General features: G+C 33.0%; 1 pseudogene; it reads right to left on the bottom strand.

Annotated features, from left to right (window-relative positions):
• Positions 1 to 262: 262 nt before the first annotated feature.
• On the bottom strand, positions 263 to 3145 carry LOC143042172 (membrane progestin receptor alpha-like; annotated as a pseudogene).
• Positions 3146 to 23016: the final 19871 nt, after the last annotated feature.

Genomic DNA, 23016 nt, shown 5'->3' with positions numbered 1-23016 from the left:
TAATCAAACCGAATAAAAGCATGAACTGCAAATCGGAAAATGTCATTTATTGTGCAACCTGTCCCACTTGTAATAAAAACTACATAGGTCAAACAAATAGACTAATTGATAGAGTGAGAGTTCATAAACAGCAGATAAAAGACCCGTCAATTCGAAATTCTCCCTGTTCTGAACACTTTGACCGATGTGGAAAGGGAAAATTTAAAATATATCCCTTTTTTAAGATGTGGACCGAAGATAAAATTCCGCGTGAAGCCAAGGAACAATATTTTATTGAACTTTATAAGCCCACACTAAATAGGAAGTGAAATTCGGTCCGTTAATAAAATTCCGTAAGATATATACAACTACCGCATGACGTTACTATAACGTAACGTCACAAGTCGTTACTATAACGTAACGTCACAAGTCGTTACTATTAACGATAACAATTCTGTCTGATGAACCGCTGGAGATGCGGTGAAAGCGCTAACAGAAACAATGTTCGATTTATGATGTGATTTTTTGTGTTTTTTACTTTTAAATTATATTTTCTGTACCAAGGACTTTTTATTTATCAAAATATATATATATATATATACATCTTTTAACTTTAAGACCAAGACTCAAGGTGGCTTATTTTTCTTTTTTTATATTTCGTACTGGAAAATATATTCTAATGATAAATACACATATAAAAGTGATAACACCTAAAGAAATAGTTGACAATATAAACAGTGAAGGCAAAGATGGATGTCCATATGCAGAGTTCCCTTTTGATATTTCAAAGCGCACTGCGCGTATCTGTAATATTTGTGTTAATGTTGCAAATATGTGGAAAATTTGGTGGCTTTGTCCAATAATATCAAATTTGCCTGGCAAAAACACTTCTGGCAAGTGGCAACCGTACGACGCACCTTCAAGAAGAAATGATAAATATATCTAATTATAGTTATTAATGGACGCTAAATATTGTTGGTTTCCATTCAGTAAAAGCCAATATTTTCTTGCTACTGTTGCAGACAAAAGAATTCCGTGCGACGTAAAAAATAAAGCTAATAGACCTTTCCTTGTCCACTGTTGCTCTTTATGTCCAAAACTCATTTTTATAATACACAAAAGAACAAAGCCACATAAAGAGAATATCCAATGAGAAATTAAGTAAACATTTCCGATCATGCCATAGGTGTACATATCTGAAAAGTAGTAAATGGCTATCAAACCGGAAGCATATCCATACATATACGCGCCTGCGTAATCAAGCAGAAATAAGCTAAAATGGACATCAATGTTTTTGCTATGAAATATATGTGCTATTACACTAATTGTCGTCGAATATATACAACAAACACTAAATATCAATAAAGTCCATGATTGTTGGTCACGATAATAGTTGCATGTCTCGGCATACTGGTAAATCATGCTTAAATGTATGAAAATGGCTATTAAATGCGTCCATATATTGAATGTTTCGTTGTGAATTTTAAACATACTTCGTGCATAATAACTCCACGGCTGATTTATCTGACGGTAAGCAATTATGATTCCGGGATCCTGCATTAGAGCTGGTATTTCAGATGCTCTGAGTGTGTTGGCTGGATTCCAAAGCATTTTGACCATTTCTTAACCGAAGCCGGCAAATCTGGAATATAAAACATATATAGATATATAATTGCACTGTCACATTGTAATACATTGATTAAGAGCAATCGAAAATACCAAAAAGAACAGAAATCAAAATTAGAAGGTATACATTTCGTGCGTTCATTATGCTATATCTAGAATTTCCCCTAGGAAACGCGCATATCTAAATATTTTAAAAGACGGGAGATGTATAAATTAGTATAAATGTGAGAAGCTACATGTATATGACCATAAGGTTCCTCTAAAAAACAGCATAATTCACCCAGGTAAACATTGCCTGAAGAAGTTAAAACGTTCCTTTCTGCAAAGTTTCTTTATATATCAATGGATAATTTCAGAAAATTATGTTTTAAACCTGGTAAAAACTGGAGCACTGATACATGTATTCATTCAATGATTGTATATTAAAAAAAAGAAGATCTGATATGATTGCCAATGATATAACTCTCCACAAGAGACTAAATGACACAGAAATCAACAGCTATAAGTCACCGTACGGCTTTCAACAATGAGCAAAGCCCATACCATTTGGTCAAGTATAAAAGTCCCCGACATCACAATTAAGACGGAAAACAAACGGCTTAATTAATGTACAAAAAAAATTAGCGAAAAAAAAATAAATGCAACAAACGACAACAACTGAATTACAGGCTCCCGAATGGGACAGGCACATACATACAGGATGTGGCGGGGTTGAACATGCCAAGCGGGTACCGCAATCCCACACCCCTTTTTCTCCCTAACCTGGGACAGTGGTGTGACAGTACAACATATAAATTGTAAAAACGAAATACATGTATAAAAATCAGTCGAAAAAGGCTTAACTCATCAGATGTATGCAAAACGATCTAACAAAAACAAAATATGGACGTGAACTGGTACTGGTATGCATGTATCTCAACATCAAAGAGACACGAGGTATAGTTCTTAGAGTACTCGTAGTTACTGGAAGCTAGTTCTAAGCTAACAATAACTAATACAAAATATTCTGCATCTAAGAATAAATTATCAATCATTAATACAAAATTGTTTTTAGATAACTTCAATATATTATAATTTTTTTTTATGCTCTTTTCATACGGTGTAGAAATACAATATTGTGAAATCACCAATCAAGTGAAACTGTCAATACTCTAGCTTCTATACGGTATTGGAACTCTGGCAAGTTGATCTTGTAGCTAGGCTAGTGAATATATACTGTTTGATGTTTGACAGGAAGTTTTTCAATCAAATTTTTTTGTTATATTGTAAACTTTTATACCTGTACGTTTTAGTGCGCTGTCTTCGTTTTTAGGTTTATCAGATTGCGAATAGTCTATATATTTAGTGTATAGATATAGTAACGTACTTACCAGTCTCTTAGTGCATCTGTTTGGAAGTCTCTTTCGACTTACTATATATTAAACCGGCACAAATATTATTTCAGGATATTTAATGAACCCGGACGCGAATGTATGTCATTTTCAACGGATCAACAATCTATAAGGCAATAAAAAGACATTTTTAAATGTTAACCTGTATGCATTATTGACAAGCTTCGAAAGTATGATTTACCTGGCCACACAATATATTAAAAAAATATACTATTTCAAACACATTTAAGTGTATACGCATCGTGAATTTTGTCAAACTCAACGTCGTTAAACTCACTAACAGCGAGTAAACTGGTGGACTCCCGAGAAAATTGCTTTACCAATAAGTGTTGTGTTCTATATGTAGTAGGTTTCAAGAATTAACACATGATATGAAATACAGTTCATAATTTTAGGTAAAACAGCTAACGATTACGTTAACGATTTTTGGAAAGCAGTTAGGGGTAAAAAGGTAAACTAAGTTGTCAAGAAAATTTGACAGAAAAAGGGACAAATGCAGTGGGTTTTTGTATCCTTTATTACGAGTTGGTTGAGTTTTCTTTACGTTCTCACGTATTTTGTTTCTGTTTTTGCGAAGGCTATCCCAGAAATATGGCTTGGGCGCATTGAAATCGGTATCATATGTTTTAATTACAGCCTCTTAGTCGGTGCCGCTGTAGCAGCATGTCATAGGAATTATGTTACTCGGTTAAGGTGCTGTTGTTTGAACATATGCAATGCCAGAAAAAAAATCTGCAGTATAAATTTTGTTTATGTTTACACCCAGTCCAAACATTGTTTAAGAACGGTGTATTATGTTCATCAATTCCAACAATATGGGAGCTTTCTTTATCAATCCAAACAATCAGTTTCAGTTTTATAGAAATAAATTCAGGCATATTAAAGTTAGTGCGCAATAAGCGACAAATTGCCTCAATGCGAACGGTTAAAGTCCAGTAACTTTTGAATGAAAAAAAGGAAAGGGAGCTAGCATCCTTTGAGCATCTCAACAATAATGAAAAATTTGAGAAAATGAATCCAGGCATACTTGACTTAGTGGGCTATACGAGAAACATTGCCTTAATTCAAACGATTAAAGCAAAAACAAAAAATCAATTTCGTAAATTAGCTTTCTCCAGTCAATAATGATGTTGTTATATGTTAGATTTTGTGCTACCTGTGTCAGCGTTACAACTATGTGAAAGATCTGATGGCTTTGTCCAATAATATCATATATGCCTGGCAAAACACTTCTGGCAAGTGGCAACTGTACAATAATACTCCAAGTATAAAATATAAATACATCCAAATATAATTAGTAATTGACGCTATATATGCTTGGTTTCCATTCAGTAAAAGCCAATATTTTCTTGCTAAGGGGGAGGGGGGGCTAGGACAAATTTAAAAAGAAAGGACAGGAGTTTTGAGTAAAAAAAAAGGCAGGATGAGCAACTTGGCAAAAAAAAAAGGCAGGATGACATTTTATGTAAAAAAAGTCAGGATAAACTAAGAAAAAAAAGCAGGACCGAAAAGAGTGAAAAATAAAAAGTCAGGACAGAGATTACAACTAAACAAAAATGCAGGACAAAATTTTCGTCCTAGTCCCCTCGCCCATAAAAATCAAATGGTAACTTCCTAAACATCTTACAAACCGGGTGAATACGTGTAGCTGTTGTGAGCTACATAATCAACAGCACCCTTTACTTAATAGCCAAATTCATAGTAGGTCAACATTGAATGAATTAATTGGAACCCCAATTTATGAATATTTCTTTTTTAATTAACAGGGAATCTAGTAAGTTATGAATATTTAAATCCTGTCTATCAAGATTCTAAATTTAGACTTTGCTTTCTCTTAAAAGTTGTACACGGGAAAAAAAGACACTGGATTATTTTCTACAAAAAAAAAACACCATATGTCGTTCTTTTAGATATAGTTTGATGTAACCTTACTTATTCTGAGACGAATAAGAATAGACTCGGCACGATTAAATGATTAATAGAAAATGTTCACAAAAAGAAATTGTAGAAGACATTATCCGTTATAATCGTGATTACTTGTATCATCAATCATACGAAAGTATAAGATAACTTACTTAATGTATCTATTTTTTTTTTGTTCTACGAAAACTATTATACTTTTTAAGATTAATTAACCTTTCACTCGGAAATGAAAAATTAAAATTAAAAAACATTGAAGATTACTTAAGTTATTGTTTTTGGTTAAATCTTCTGCCGAAGTAACGTCTTGGTTGTAAGTGTTTAAAAATATGAACAATGAACACACACTTAATGCATATCGATCTATATGTACCTAGCCCATCCCCCCACGAATGATCTGTTAAAACAGAGGACAGCTTTGTTTACGAAATCGCATAAATTGTTATACAGTACTGTCTTGTCATTTACAGTATATTTAATGTGGTGTCATGATCAAATTTACATAATTAAGCATAGAATTTCCAAAGTTATGATAAGCGTTAGTTCATCATAGTTTTATCGCAGTACACGCATTTTTTAAATAAGAATTAGTTTTACGCTGACTAGGTTTTGTTACCCATAAAACCAGGTTTAATCCGCCATTTTATACATTAGAAAATAATGCACGGTTTGTTCCCCTAGTATTGGTGTAATATGCACGAGGAATGTTTTTAAAAAGTTTTATTTCTCCTATTCCTGCATTGTAAAAGCTGGTATGCCAGAGGTTTAATAAAGTCAACAGTAGTATACATCTGTTCAATGGTCATGAATCGATTAAGCTAAAACAAATGCGGGTTACAAACTTAATCTAAGGGAAACACTTCAACTATAAGAGGAAAACAACGGAACAACAGAAACACTGAAATAGTAAAACGGACTATTTGATAACAACTGCCATATTCCTGACTTGGTACAGAACATTTTAAGAAAAAATGGTGGTTTTAGTTTGTTACCCCGATTTTTTTTGTCCATGGATTTATGAGTTTTAAACAGCGATATACTACTGTTGCCTTTATTTATTGAACCCGGTTTTATGGCTAGCCAAACCTCCCGCTTATATGGCAATGTTACAAATAATGCTAAAATGACACGTGGCAGGAATACAGTACAAACAAACACAAGAACACTTAACACAGAGAAATGCATAAATAAATATTATAATTACACTATACAAGATCAATTTACAACAAGTTAAGCTTAGCGTTTAAGTGTCCTCAATACCATTTTTGTTACATGTTATAGTAAAATTGAAGGTAATTGTATGTGTTGAAGATCTCTATTTCATTAGGAATTCATATGAAATCAATATTATATGATTAAATAATGAAAATAAAGATTCTTATAATTTTATTAAAGGAATACTCGTCTATTCATGTTGAATACATACCAGTGTCAATCTCGTGAATAATATAAAATATATGATCAAAATATTTAATTATCTTTCAAATAGATTCCTTTAATTACATTGACCTTCTGACTATCATGGCTATATTTCTATTGAAAAACACATTTAATAAATACTGACTTGTGTCAAGTATCAATTTTAAATATTCTCTATCAAATCCTACAAAATTGACAGAGTCAAAGAATAGGATAAACTTCACAATTATTGTAACAAAAGTCATACACTAGCTAATGAATATATAGAATATAAGTTGCTGCATCTGCATACTCAACTATTGTCATGTTGTTATCCTTGAGTCTCTGGTTTAGATCAGCTAACCTTTTGTCATTTTCAATGTACGTGTGTTTGCGTTGACGATGTTTAAAACCTGTTGAGTACTGGATAATTCTTCACCGAATAGCTGCTGCTGTTTCTTCGGTAGTCTAACAAAGTTGAAGATGTTTTGGTGTTGGTGTTATACATACTTCTCTAGTTGATGATGCCATCCCTCTAACTCTAAAGATGGACCTCGGTGGCCGAGTAGTTACTACAGTGTAATAATTAGCTAGTCAACACTGAGGTTGTGAGTTCAAACTCCGCGCGTGTGGGTGCACTCGACTCCAAACTTAATTGACTAGGATTGTCAGATTTCCTATCGAAGGTCGATGGTTTTTTCTGGGCACTCCTGCCCTCCACCAATCAAAACTGGCCGCCACGAAATAGTCCAAAAGCGGTGCTTAAAAGTGTCGTTAAAACACCAAAAATCAAATCAAACCTAAATCTAAAGTGTTGTGTTAGTTTCTTCTTTGTTTTCTAATGCATTCGACCACATATCATCTACATGCTACATTGGTACAAAAGGGAGCAATGATGCACGTCGAACCGATATTTTGATGCCGTTGTTATTCCTGTAGTGGTTAATGCGTAAACTAAGGGGTAGATGGCCCCGTCGACGAAAGCATTGGAGGTAAAGAATTGTGCAAATAAATCTTGACATATGTAAATGTAAATATTGTGGATTAAACTCGGTGTGCCGAATATATTGGTAACAAACTGAATATCTAACTGCATTTGGCATACTGACTTGTGAATGATGGATTTCCAAAGTGAAGTTAGCGACACAAATTTAACCATAAATCTCAATAATGGTCTTTGATTAAGAATACGGTTCAAATTTTACACTAAATGTATAATATGTTTAATTATTAGCACCAACTTTACTCCTTTTCTTACAGACTTGCTCCTTTATTCATGTGAGACTGTCTTCATACAGGAACTTATTAGGAAGAAAGAAAATACGTTAGGAGTATCCTTTTATAGATGAATTTTTCTCACTAAATAATTCCAAATTTTGTGACTATGTTTAACGCATCTTTACTATCGAACTTGTCAATGAGATTAAGAATACGACAGATACAGTTAAGTTTGCCTCACATCTTGACTTACATCTATAAATTGACAATTGACAACAAAACTTTACGACAAAAGAGATAATTTCAGCTTCCCAATTATGAAACTTTCAATTTCTATGTAGCAACATTCCAGTAGCGTCTATATATGGAGTATATATCTCCCAGTTGACCAGATATTTTAGAGTACTGTAGATTTTACGGATGCCAACACGAGTTGGTTGACCGTTTAAGGAATATCCATTTCAGATATGACAGCGGATATGTTCTACGATAGTAGTATTTTTTTATATATTAACAGGAGCAATGTTATTTAAGTAAACAGTTTCTTTAATTAACAAGTATGAAAATTGTGTTCGTATCAATTTTTATGTAATATGCTATACAACTGAGAAAATTACATTCATACATGTAGATGAAGTATATACAATTTTACAACGAAGTTATAGAGGGCAGAATCAATTTGCGCCAATTGCAGTTTTGAAAAGGTATAAATTGCGCCACTCTGTTTTATTTTGATGGTATTAATTGCGCCAATAAATGAAATGAAATTGCGCCACATTTACCTGTAAATATTTTTTACTTAATATATCATACCCGTACATGTTTTACCTATATCATACATGTACTATTATTAAAATTTCCACTTAAGATTTAATTGAACACTCATCATATTTAAGAAAACTCACCAAAAAATAACTTGTTTAGTAATAGAATATTTTTTCGCGAGTCAAGAGTGTCTGATATACCATTCAAGAAAATAGAGTCTGATAGAGGAAAAACCGGTTATCATTGTTGAGGAACACAAAATTCCGGCAGGCATTTGTACAGAAATCTGGAGAAATAAGGTGGAGATGTACATGTAACAGTTAAGAAAAACTGGAGAAATAAGGTGGAGATGTACAGTTAAGTCGTGTTGTGCTAGGTTATCCACAGATGAATCGTGTACAATTATTTTGAATGGAGAATTAGATTATTATATGTCATGAAACAAAAGTCCAGAAATAAGAACGTCAAATTTTGAGAACTGTGTGCAAAAGAATTTTAGCAACCGATATGTTGCCAGAGCGACCTTTAAAATAAAAAAATTCAGAGCTCTTCAAAATTGAAGAAGAAAATTGCAAAATTGATGACTTTGTGTTGTGTAACGAGTCAGAAAGCGAGATAATTTTATTAGGATGATTATTTTATTGGCGCAAATGATACCTATAGTTTTGAAAATTAGGTGGCGCAAAAGAAGTATTGGCGCAATTAAGTTGTGGCGCAAATGAGTTACTTTTTGGCGCAAAAAGATATCGCCCGTTATAGATTAAGCCAGAAATACGATTCTAACAACATAATTTTACGGATTTTCGATATGTAGGAAAGGAATAACCCTATTACATTACATTTTTCACGTTGAGATTTATGTGTTTAAGATAAAGGAAAAAGATTTATGTAGTTGGGATGAAGATTTTGTTTCAAATCTTAATGCGATCAAAAATGAAAAATAGATAAATTGTTCAGAGCAGCGTTATAATGATCACATCTGAATTATGCTTCTACATGGGACTTGATTTGATGTTTGGTATTTTTTGTCATAAGTTTGAACCGTGCACTTTCGAATGCCCGAGTTCTTTATTAAACATGCATAGCACTGGAATGGAAAAAGATTTCAAAATTTAGGTATATTACCAGATAGAATAGAGAATAGAAACTGTGAATGTGTCATAGAGACAACAACCTGACCAGAGAGCAGAAAATATCCCAATGCTACTAATCGGTCTTCAAAGTAGCGAGGAAATCCTGCACCCGGTGACATATTTCAGCTGGACCATAAAAAATAATGTATACTGGTTCAGTGAAATAGACAGCACTCTAAAAACCGAAACATACAAATAACCAAAATTTTAAAGACACTCACACACACAAGACTTACTAAGGCTAGAGATTCCTGAATTAGGAAAGGCGGAAAAATGCGGTGGAGTTAAACATCATTTGTTATATCTCAACTCTCTCCATATGCCTCTGGCCAATGTGGAATACACATAAATACGCACATTCAAACTCAGTTTAAAAATCATAGTCCGATGTCCGATGTTAGAATAGGTAACAGAAGAAACTAAGCAAAATGACAATGATACATAAATTAACAAAGGACTACGAGCAGTTACTGACATGCAAGTTCAACCCCAATTAAACTAATCGACATTACATGAATATCAACCACAATCCGTCTCATTAGGCGTTAAGTTTCATGTCATCATAAAGTATATGTTTCATGACGAAAACTGGTTTTAGAACAAATGTGTGTATTTCAGATGCAAAGACCATATGAGTGAATCAATACTTATTCAAAAACATGCCATCTTTAATGATTTGATAACAGCATCGTAAACATTCCCTTGTGAATAAGTCTGTTTAAAGTCTGTTTGGTTAACTTTTGACTCTTGATTTATTTATAAAATATATTTATATATCATATAGATAGATTGTTTTGCTTTTTTGCTTTTTTTTGTTTTCATGGTTTTGTTTGTTAAATGTATTTTGTGTATGTTTATATTATTTGTCACAAACTTATTGTTCAGAGTTTATATGACAATAAATATTTGAATTTGAATTTGAATTTGATAATGACAAATACAGTTCAATGAATTTCATAGATAAATATCCGAACAAAAATGCCCACAAGAAAACTGTTACACACAACTGGTCATCCAGAGAAGATCACATGACCAACATTTAATATACCATTTTTGCATGAGGTATAAGTGTTATATATGCAAGCTGCTATGTATCTTTAAGTTTAAAGTTCAGTGATAAGTTAATATTAATATTAAAAGACCTTCGAACAAAAAAGGATTTGAACAGCTGTTTTGGTGAGGATGTCTTTTAATTCAATATTAACTTAATCATTTAACTTTTACTGACTTAAAAACCGTAACAAAAATAAGAAATGTACTCACAAAAAACACTTGCAGAAGCCTATTTCCCATGAATTGGACGAGTACAAATATTTAAGACAGACATCTAGATACCATAAACATACTATATATACACAGCAGGCGGAAACCCAGTTGAAATAGAACAAATGAATCTAAGGTCTTTGTTAGAGAAGGCGATAAATGCTTCAAAATTTTTAAAAAAATTAATAGAAACAAATAAAACGACCATTTTTTTCTCAATTACGAAGTGTTTTATTTTAAAAACGACATTTGCATATTCAGTTTTCAATTTATCTATTACATAGTAATGAAGAAAAATTAGATATCAAGTCGATGACATGGGTATCTATCAAGTTGCATGAATGAAGAAAATGCATAACCTCCGATTTTATTTTTTTTATTTACCACGGAATGAGAACGTATAAATCTATAAGTTCAGTAATTTTCGTGTCTGCACTTCCATTATGTGAGTCAAGAAAAAAATCCAAAAAATTGGTAACAATTTTATCGAAAAGAGAAAATCGAGTGCATCTTTTTATGTTCGGTCGTGTTTGAGGTGTATATTTTGTCTTTTAATCGTACAAAGCAAGAGTATTTGATATATCATCTCGCTTCATATTCTATCATTTTTATATATCAAAGCTACAGGTTGACGTTATAACATAAAAAAAAATCACAATACGAAAAGATGAAATATATGGGTCAAGTGAAATACCTATCTGATGAATCACAAAAACAGAGTTGGTGTGTTTGAATAGCTATTTCTATTACTAAAAGTACTTGACGGCAGTCTTTTAAGTTTGATGATGAAAATGCATATCTTCGAAAAAAGATAATTGTTTTGTGTGTTATAACTATGGTTTATAATCTTCAACCACTGAAAATTTTTAGTCTGCCTTCCACGAAATATTTAATTAGATTTTTTTTTTAAATGTTTAAGAATTTTCGAAAATTCCACCTGACAACCTATCAGACAATAGTTTGAATCAATGCAGACAAGATCATTAACTGATGCTCATTAGCTAGTAGATAAATTCGTCTTTTTAAAATGCAACTGACATATAAGGATCGTCATGGTGCTATGTGGATAAATTTATCGGTTTTCAAGAGCAAAATTGGCAGCGCGTCATCCCTACATTGCATGACTTCCATTTCTACGATTGTGAAAATGAACTGGGGTAATAAGGGAGATAATTTTGACGAAGTAGAATCCTGACTGCAGGCCAGAGTCTGAGTTTGATTTGCTATATGATATAAAAACTAAACTGACGAAAAAAGGTCATTTATTCAAAATCATAAAATACATTTTGCAAATAAAACATTTGACATAAAAGTTCATATTTAATATGATATAATAATACATAATTAAAATTACATCAACTAATATCATATCAATTGAATAAATTTTTAGCATTAAAATAAAAGCAAATAATAGTTTTATAAGATTAGGGGGGGAATTTATATTTTTGATTTCTTTCTTTTCAAAATAACGATTTTTTTTTTACATCTTCTTTTTCATGTAAAAAAATTTAAATGGAAATTTTAAATATTATATAGCATTTTACAAGATCTTCGTGTTCAATGTACATGGAACAATTTATGAAATTGATTGATTATTGTTTGCTTTTCGTCATGTTGCAAATATTTCATGCATGTTCATGACGAGAAGACATGATTTAAAAAAAAATGCAATAGGAGGTCGACAGTGACGTTGGACATGAAACTTTAAAATACCATTGGAAAATAAGGGCATATTGAAATAAGGACATAAATTTAGAGTTGAAACAGCTAGCCACATCTGAACCACTCAAATAATTAGTGCAATATTTTGTTTAATTTGTCGAGAGCGTTGATTCATGAAATCTATTTTGATGTCAGCCATCGATATTTACGTGTATATATATATATAAAAGAAGATTTGGTATGATTACCAATGAGACATCACTCCACAAGAGACCAAAATGATACATAAATTATGAACGAAAAACAAATATGAAACGCATCAACAATCGATAACCACTGAAATACAGGCTTCTGACTTTGGACAGGCACATACATACAGAATGTCGCGGGGTTAAACATGTCAGCGGGATCCCAACCCTCCCCTAACCTGGGACAGTGGGATAACAGTGCAACATAAGATTGAAGTATAAAAATCAGTCAAAAAAAGCTTAACTCATCAGATGGATACAAACAGAAATACTACACAGAGTGGACGTGGCCACATACTTGTATATCCCAACAACAAAAAGACACTAAGTACAGATTTGAGAGTACTCGCAGTTACTTACAGTTTGTTCAAAGCCACTAACAACTAATTAAAATTATTTTACTAGTTTACAATATCATTTAACGCATCTAATTTAAGTTAGATACTTTTAGGTCGCTTTAGTAACTGTGAGAATTCTGTGAAACTGTTTTGTTTATTGTACTGTACTTGAGGTTTTTCACTGGTTGGTCTCGTGTGAGTGTGTTCGCCCCGAGAACTGGAGGTCGTTTGTTCGAATCATGATTGGGTCAAACAAGAACGTTAAAATGTGTATTGGCTATTTCAACGCTTAACACACGGCATCTAAGAGAAAGAGCACAGACTGGTCAACTCAGAGTCAGAAATGTGTCTAGGTCGGGTGACTTTTGTTGATTTAGGGTTGGAATCCCCCTCTTTGACGATCAATGCATTTGAATGGGGACATATAGTTGGAACCACCCCTTTATCCTGGTTTGGGTCCCCCTTTTAAAAATGGCTGAATCCGCCCCTGTGTCAGCTAAAACTTCAGATAAGTCGCACGGCTGATTTTATGACAATTTTAGATGAAAGAAAATTTAAATAACAAAAACGATCAGCTAGACAATATCTAAAAAGATAAAAGTAACGCCAAAATAAATTGAATCCTTATATATATTATTGTCAACATTGTTCATCTATTTTTGCTTTTATACCAGTCAGAGATATAAAAAAAAACTTGAAACAGCAAATGTTGTCACCTAGACGAGGCTGCCGTCATTGCACGCTTCAGTATATAAATTATTGCCACGCAATGAAGACTTTTTTTCTGATCAAATCCCCTCTCCTCTTAGTTTGACTGGATAGGATACATTGTTACCCCTGATGTGGACTACGACAACGTTATTAAATGGTCAAAAAAGATTAAATGCACAGAGAAAAACGAGGGAAGAAATGCTAAGATTTACGCTTAAAAATCAATTATAAATAAAAATAAAATATATAAAAATTGGAAAACTGTACGAGACAATTATCAATCGTGATAAATGATTATGCATCACCAGAAGTCAATTACTGACTAGTAATAGACTTCTGGCATCACCAATGAAGCTGATTAATTAATTGCTCCCTTAATGTCCAGTGGCAAATATGTCATGCATATTCACGACTAGATGCAACGTGGATCAACCTTAAGTAAATGATTACAGTTTTAGAGTGGCACTTTAATGAGACAGAGCGTTCGTTATAGGTAAAACTAGTCCGAGATTACTGACGTCCAACGGCTGTTTGCCAGACAAGCTGGGGCCGTGGGACGTCAGAGCTCGTCCCATATCAAAAAGTGGATATTTTCCCATCCAAAATAGATGCGCTGCTTCGTCGCTTCTGGTGCCAACTAACGGAATTGGAATGATATAAATCGGGTATCAATTTGTTCATTTTTCATTTATCTCTTCATTTATGAAAGCTTCACCTACATTTGTACCTGCCACCCTTTATTTTTCCATGTTTAAACAGTTTTCACAGTGACCCATCGGTTCAGACATTTTTACTTTTATTTTCAAAAGGACGTCAAGTTACGAGAGAGTTCGTGGCCTCGAGACTCAAATATGCAAATGTTTATACTTTTTTCACCTCCTTTATAAGATTTTTATGTTTAAAAATTATTGAAAAGTTTTAGAAAAAAAATAAGAACCTAGATCACCATTATTGCAGAAAAATTGCTATTTTATCAGATAATTTAGTTTTTACCATATTAACTCTTAACGAGATACTAGCTTTTTCTATATCTTAAAAATGATTTTTTTCAAGCATACATGTATATCTAACCTTGTACAAATGTATCATACCTTATCAAATCTATTAAATAACAGCATAAAGAAATATCCCAAAAGTAATCTTAAATTCTAATGAAAAAATGGTATTCATTATTCTTAAATTGACCTATAATACCTTAAAAACCTAATACAAACTTTCAGTGGTTATTCGCCGTTTCAGAATCTAATGCGTTCTGAGTAATATTTTCAAAAGTGTACACCAAAGCGTCATGATTGGTTAAAAAACGTCCTACACAATTGAAATTCGATCAATGGCGTGACGTTATTTTCATTTTGGGGTACAAACAATAAAATAACCCATAGTCCTTTAGATTCTGAAACGAACCATATCTTGTAAAACATTGGAAAATCTTATTCCTTTCAATACATAAGCTACTAAATCCCCTTGAAAAACCTTTTCTATTTTTGCACTGACATAGACATATCTTAATTATCGATAAGGAAAAATTAAAGATCTGACGTTTTATATTCATTTGCCTTGTTTAAGATTAAATCAAAGTTGATTCTGATCAAACAGTACCAAATTTAAGACGTATAGCGATGTCGATTCCAGAAATAAATAGAGAATCTTGACGAGAATGAATTCTGGCAGTTAGTGATATCTTGTTCCTGATTCGATAGCCGGTAGGTATGATTTTTCTATAATAAGTGGCTGAAGGATACTAGGGCTAGCAAACCTTTTATGTTCCGTGTTTTGGTCAAACTAATCTTTTGACCGCAGGATACATGTAGTAGTTAAACTGGAGAAATATTCACTTAAGTTTGTCAATGGTCACTTCTGTAATTGTTGTATTCACCATACGATAAATTGTCCAAAGGTTATTTTATTACTTTTGTCCCAAAAATTGTATTACCTAATGTATAATGAATTACACAAATGTCGTTATGCAATTAGATAATGTTCTTAACCACATTGTGTTACGTTTACATTTGAACAGATAGAAATTTCCGCTTAGACCACTAACCCGAAAACTTACTTTGTCGAATTGTATTCCACAGTTGCAGAAGAACGACTGGCTTTTCGCAATAACAATCGTGTGTAATTGATGGTAACCTGGCTAGCGTTTCAAACGAAATCGTACGATTTACGTTTACGCCTAAACTTACGTTAAGCGTAAGATTTAATTAATGCCGCCGTCACAAATTGGCGTATAGACCGACGTGCACCAGACGTATAGAGAAAATTTTCCAAGTCCGCATACGTTAGGTGCACGCAAGAGGAACGCGCGTTTAACGCATAAGTTTGAAGTACGTCGAAATGTAAAGGTATACGCTTGGTGAACGTTATATCTCCAGGAAATTTTTAAACAGCATAAAAAATTTCATCTAGCTCTAGCGTTTGTCAGGCGTATGCCTGTTCGCTACACACACGTAATATTTACGCTACAAATAAGGTTGAGACACGTTTAGAACACGTTGCATACGCCTCAAGATATTTTGACTTTTACTTGGACGTATGCGGAGCGTGTTTGTAACAAACACCCCACAATTACACGTTCCAGACACGCCGAAAGCACGGATAATCGTCCCAGATACAACCAGGTCGCGTCTCAAATACGTTCAACGGACGTTTTTCCTTCGTAGCGTGCATTTCAACTACGTTAGACAAACGCCAGACATACGCGTACGCCAACATACGTTACTTGAACGCCAAATAAACGCTAATGTACGCTTCTCTTACGCCCCTAACACGCTTAAAGCTCATTGTGCACACGATACAGATATGTTTGACAAGTTAAATGCGTCCAAAATTACTAGCGTATTAACAGCGTACATGTTATTTTACCATGCCCGGAGTATTATTGAAGAATGATGAAGTCATCAAAAAACCAGACAAATTCATTGGGACTTCGGCGTTTCCTGAATCCAAATCAAAATGAATTTCTAAAGTGTTTACCTGAAATCTTACGAATCTTTAAATGTTTATTATGAACTGGCATACAATTTGTTAAGATAGTTTCTGAGGGGGGATATAAAATTCGTTAAGCATTGTGATAGTTTCTCTGATTGGGGGGGGGGGGGGGGGGGGACTTGGACTTGGACATGTAAAAAGTATATGCATATCTTCATTTCATATTTTATAATGCTATGCTACACGCATTTGGTACTGTGTCATCCAAAAATATAATGGTCATCAGGAGATTAAAAAGAATAAAAGCATAATTATGTCTACGTATTTTTTTTTTTATTTTTTTTTTTTGTATTTAAGGGTTGTAGTTTTCCCAAATTTCTTATTTATTTGAGTCATATTAATGACGAAAATCAATTTGATTTTTTTTATTTGTGTACTTATAAAGGGCGAATCTTACATTCCACTGATGCACACCCCTTTTCCTCAATTTTTGTACGATTACGCTATGGTCGTGAATTCAATGTTACTATAAAAAGAGATACCAAGAATATAAGAGGGTCTTGGCGGGGTTTCCTTCTAATCTGTATTCCTTAATTTTTTCAATAATTTTTCTATAGATATAAGAAGATGTGGTATGAGTGCCAATGAGACAACTCTCCATCCAAGTCACAATTTATAAAAGTAAACCATAATAGGTCAAAGTTAGTCTTCAATACGGAGCCTTGACTCACACCGGACAGCAAGCTATAAAGGGCCCCAAAAGTTACTAGTGTAAAACCAACGGTCTAATCTATATAAAAAAAAAAAAACAAACGAGAAACACTTATGAACCACACCAACAAACGACAACTACTGAACATCAGATTCCTGACTTAGGACAGGTACAAACAATTGCAGCGGTTTTAAACGTTTAAATGGTTCCAAACCTTCACCCTTATCTGAAACAATAGTGTAACATCACAACATAGAAAGACACACTATAAAAATCTATTAAAATGGCTTAACTCAATCAAAAGACATATTAACACAAGTTAGGATGAAATTTGAAAAATAGGCAGGACAGGAGTTTTGAGTAAAAAAAAGGAAGGATGGAACACTTGCAAAAAAGTCGGGATAAGCTATAAAAAAGCAGGACCAATTAGAGTGAAAAATAAAAAGACAGGACAGAGATAACAACTAACAAAATGCAGGACAAAATTTTTATCCTAGCCACCCCCCCCCCCCTAAAAATCAAATGGTAGCTCCCTTATTCTGCACATTATTCTTTATCCTTATTACTTTCGCCTATTTTTATCGGTTCTTATATTATTTTTTTTGAAAGGGGGCAAGATCTTTTCTGTTAAAATGGTTTAGGCATTTTAAAACTTTTGTTAACTGTTATTTTGAAAATATATGTGCCGTTAACTGTTATTGACTAATTAGCTGTTATCTGTTTTCTAAAAAATATCATTGTCGTGAACTTTTATTATGAAAAAATGACCCCTGTTAACTGATTTTTTTATTTTCGATTTCAATGTTTTCTGTTTTCTCATTTAAGATCATTTAAATTAGTGTTATCGGTTATCAATATTTTAAATTAACTATTATCTGTTTTGAAATAAAAAAAAAGATTTGACCTGTTAATGGAACCCATCTTGCCCCCCTTTTGAGATAAGAAAATATGCAAATTGCATTATATAAGCCATATGATTTCCGGGATTACCATCCTTTTGCATGACCATCAAAATACGTTGTAAAATATCCAATAACTATATAAAAAAAAATTATGTGGAATGCTTGCCAATGGACAAATTTCTATCAGAAACCAAATGAAGTACTAGGTGTTTTAAACAACTATACGCCACCGTACGACCTTCAACAATGACCCGAAATATCAACAGGTTTTGCATAAAAATAAAGAGCAAAAATATAGAAAACAGGACTTTTTTTTACTAAGTTTATTACGGCAAACCATCAGGTGGGCCTGAACACTTATTAGATGAGTTTAGATAACAAATTCAGTGTAACCTAAGCATCTGGAAAGTGTTTCTCTGACAAATGTATACGATACTGTAGATACTTTTCTTTTTAATCAACCAATTGAATCTCAGTCTAGCCTTGTTTCTGCGCGTAAGCATCATGTGTCCTCAGCAGCTAAAATCAGATCCTTGTAACAATTTAGTGCTTACTAAAAGGATGACAATGATATTGTGGCTTTGTTTTTTGGAAAAAGGGAGAGAGGGGGTCATAGTGAAAGTTGCCAAGCTTTGAATAGTTTTGAAATTCCAAAAATGTGTGATAAAAAATAATTTGATGAAGATGATCAAGTACGATTTTAGTACTGCAGATGATAATTTTTACCCTAAAACATTATCCAAGAGGGGAAGGAGGGTTCCCGTAAGATTTAAAACTTTTACTTTAAAAGAAAAATGTATCTATTTATATAATAATGTTAACATTGATTATGCGAAAATAGTAGCCAGAGAGAGAGATATAGTGCACGACCCGAAGGGGAGTGCTCTATTGTCTCAAACCCTGGCTACTATTTTCCATAGTCAGTGTTAAACACAACATTAATATCATTGTTATACTGACTGTTTACTATTTCAAATAGTGATTATTGTGATGTAAAAAAAAAAAGCTTGATAGCCAGAAGCCCTTTATGTAACTCTGCATATATATATGTTCACTTGTCTTAAAGAAATCTGATTTTGTCTACTTGATTGTTAGAATTAGATTAACTGCTTAAGCTGGTGCTAGAGGTTGTTTTAAACTTGCCATGAGGTATCTATATTTTGTTCATTGTTGAAATTATGAACTCATGCTGACTGTAAGATGAAGCAGAACTAAAAAGGCATCGTTTCATAGCTTTGATTGTCCAGTGTTGATTTGGATATTGTCTAAACAATGTGTACTCCATACTCCTTCCCTTTTTTCTTCTTAACAATTTCCGAAGTACTCGATAACTTACAAAAACAGTGACGTAGTGAGAACTATTTTAAAAGTATTCAAACAATTTTGACCGTACAACGGCAGTAAACAGAAGCAAACAAAGAACGAAAACGGTCTAACAGAAACTACAATATATTAAAGTCTTTTAAAATGTCACAAAAATTTAAATGATATTTACTTTTTTTCCCTTATTTTTCAATTGAAATAGTTAATTGAGTGGCAGGCTAATACATCCAACCCGTTTCTCTGTCAAAGCAACTAAGCTCCGCCTTTTCACGTGAAATTGACAATGATTGACGTGAAAATCATTAGTCTGTTGCAACAGCAAGGCATACTATTTTCGCATAGTGCTGTTAACGCTATATATTTAAAAAAAAAAAAAAACTACGCAAAAATAGTGTTATTTTACTATAGAAGGACATTCTTACAGGAAGTACTATAATTATGACTATTTTAAGCACAATGCCAGGACCCACCAGCACGGAATCAGAACATGTCTAAACTGATGATTAATAAATTGCATTGGTTTTTCACAAAATAAGTTTGTCTTCTAGATTTGGGTATAGAAAGCGGACTCATGGAGCTTTTTTGTTTTTATTTTTTCAGTTCTAGATTTTCTAAAAAAATGAGCACTTTTGTGTTACGCTTACTTAAACAGTTTAGAGGGTCAAATTTTTAATTGTTTGCCTATGAACCCATAAAAAAACAAAATAAAACATCTCAACTGTTTCCTTCCATTTTTTAAACGTAAAAAAAATCATCATTTTAGTCTTTGTTTACATATTTTCAAAAATCACCAGCACCAGTCAAGACCAAATCACCAGCACAGAACGTTCTCTCGCAGAACAACCTTACTCACAGTGAATAAATATGTATATTTATTTAGAGACTGCTCCTTTTCAACGGGGGCACTTGATCTGTCTTACATCATGTGCAATGAATATATACAGACAAGTTAAAATATTCATATGTCATTTTCAGAGTTAAAAAATGGTACATTATAAAATAAGACAACTTACATAAGAGAAATACACATTATGTACAGTACAGAAAAAAATGAACTAAACTAAGAGTTAGGTAAAACATAGTACATAAACAAATAACATTTAAAGTTTAGGTTCCAAAAAAAGACAAGTAAAACTGTGGCTGAAGTAGTCGTCAGTTCGGATTTGCTGGATGTATAAATACATAGCTACACTGTATGTCTGCTTGATATGGAAAACAATGTACCGTGCATTCGAATTTCATACTCTCTGCACGGTTAAGGTTCCTTGTTATAACATCATTATGGACCTTGTTGGTTGCCGATTGCAAGGCAAAATTTCTGCCCATTCCAATCTTTAAAAAAAATCCTTTATACTTCAATACTGCCGACAAACTTTGCAGAATTGACATTTTTTTCTGTCTGCATGTAATAATGCCTTGTACAATTTCCTGCCAAGTAAATTAAAGAAGATTTAGAATCTTTACTCCAGAATCAATAGGTACCCAGATTGGTTTACTGTTACGTTATAGAACCATAATAACTCTGAATTAAGCACCAAGCTGATAGATAATTTTATTCATATTTTAGAGTGTTTAATGATTGCAAGTAAAGCTTAGACTTTAAATCATCTCATTTACTTTCTTACGAATTCCATCAGAGATATATAGTCATACATATCTTAGCAGCGAAATTGAGGGTGCAGGTTGAGCAACAATATTTTATTGAAAAATATTAACAACATTGAAATATGACAGTTTTATTAGGATTTGAAAACATTAACACCTGAAAGATCGGATATATTTAACCTTGGTACATTTAACAGCTTTCATTTCAACATGGGTACTTTCCCTTACAAAAGAAAATACCAACGATTAATATGAACCGTTCAGCTTCATCAAATGATAGTTCGGTGAAAATAAATCTACACATACATAAATTATGTAAAAAACGAAATTTGATGCGACTGTCATAAAAGTGAGAGGTTTAGCGCTATAAAACCAGGTTCAATCAACCGTTTTCTACACAGGCACTTGTCTCAGAAAAACATTTCCTATATACCTTATTATAACACAAGGTACTTAACTTGCATTTTAGAAAAATGTCAGGTGGTGACGAAGTTCCGTTATATGCCGCTTTATAGGCTGTCAACCCCACTAAAACTTGTTATATCGTAAATCTAAATTGATTTATCTTTACAATATTGTATAACATGCCTACATTTGTTGTCGGAATCATCATTTTACTTTTCAACACTTTAAGGGTGCGATAATTTTATTTATCAGGTAACATAAAACCGCTGTTTTAAGGTAGGTAAATATTGACACGCTAGATATTCTGTGTTATCTCGATACTCATAAAATATATATCATTTGCAACCCAATTCAAAATTGAAAGAAAATGTTATCACCAATACGTTAGTTTATAAGTGGAATAGATTACCTTACCTTGTTTAGCAATGGTCTTTACATAATTTGCTAGATATCTATGTTTCTGTCAGTTTATTTTGTTCCGAAAACCGCTTACGGTGACCTATAGTTGTTAATTTCTGTGTCATTTTTGTCTCTTGTGGAGAGTTGTGTCACATACATAATTCTATACGTCCAAAAAAAAATCATGTCAAATCTTCGGGTGTTTCATTTACAATCATGTATAACAAGATGCGTATTTTCACCATTAATATGGAAGGTATGCAAAACAAATGAGACGCTTTTTATAGAAAGGGAAAAACATAATTAAAAATATGACATTAAAGCAAATGAGAGAATTGATCAGGATCTGTGTATTAATTTAAACATATTTTTTTATAGTGGATTGGGAAACAAGTTATTGCAACTTATATTAATCCCTTTTCATTTTGCAGGTGCGAGTGCAGCCTTGTCGCTCCATTAGTCTGCTCTTTTTCGAAATCTACAAGGGTGTCTATGACATGTAAGAGATATGGCTCTCTCTTAACACAGGTCAGTCATTTATCTTTCCCTTCCGACGGACTATCATCGTTCCTCCAGACCATACTCGCAGTGGTGTCAAGGGAGAGCCGAAAAGGAGAAGGTTCACGAAGGGTCAAAATTGGCCTTACATTTTTGATGGGTTTTTTTTTTAATCGGGCCAAAACATTAAAAATTTCACATAGAAATACTATTACGACAAACATATATTTTGGATCGTGGCGGCCAAGGTGTTTCTTATGCTTTTAGCTTTTAGCTCTGAAACATGTACAAAATCATCATATTTTTACAAAATGTCCAAAACGGGCTTACTTTGGAGAATATTATGTACTTTTATGAAAAGAACTGATGTATTTAGCATTAAGACTTTCAAAACAGACCCATTTACGAACCAAATCGTGACCGTTTGTTGTTTTATGATGAAGTTGATATTTAAGGCCATTTTGTGCCATAAGTGAACCTTGTCCTTTAGACCCTGAAACTTTCTCCCCGGAACGGGAGTCTGATGAGCTATTACTACACCACGGCTCTCTGTGTATTTACATCATTAGTGTATCTCTCTTCACTTTTG

This window comes from Mytilus galloprovincialis, chromosome 8 (assembly GCF_965363235.1).
Source record: "Mytilus galloprovincialis chromosome 8, xbMytGall1.hap1.1, whole genome shotgun sequence".
Taxonomy (NCBI): Eukaryota; Metazoa; Mollusca; class Bivalvia; order Mytilida; family Mytilidae; genus Mytilus; species Mytilus galloprovincialis.
Note: the sequence above shows the minus strand (reverse complement) of the source record. Positions and strands in the feature narration are given on the sequence as shown.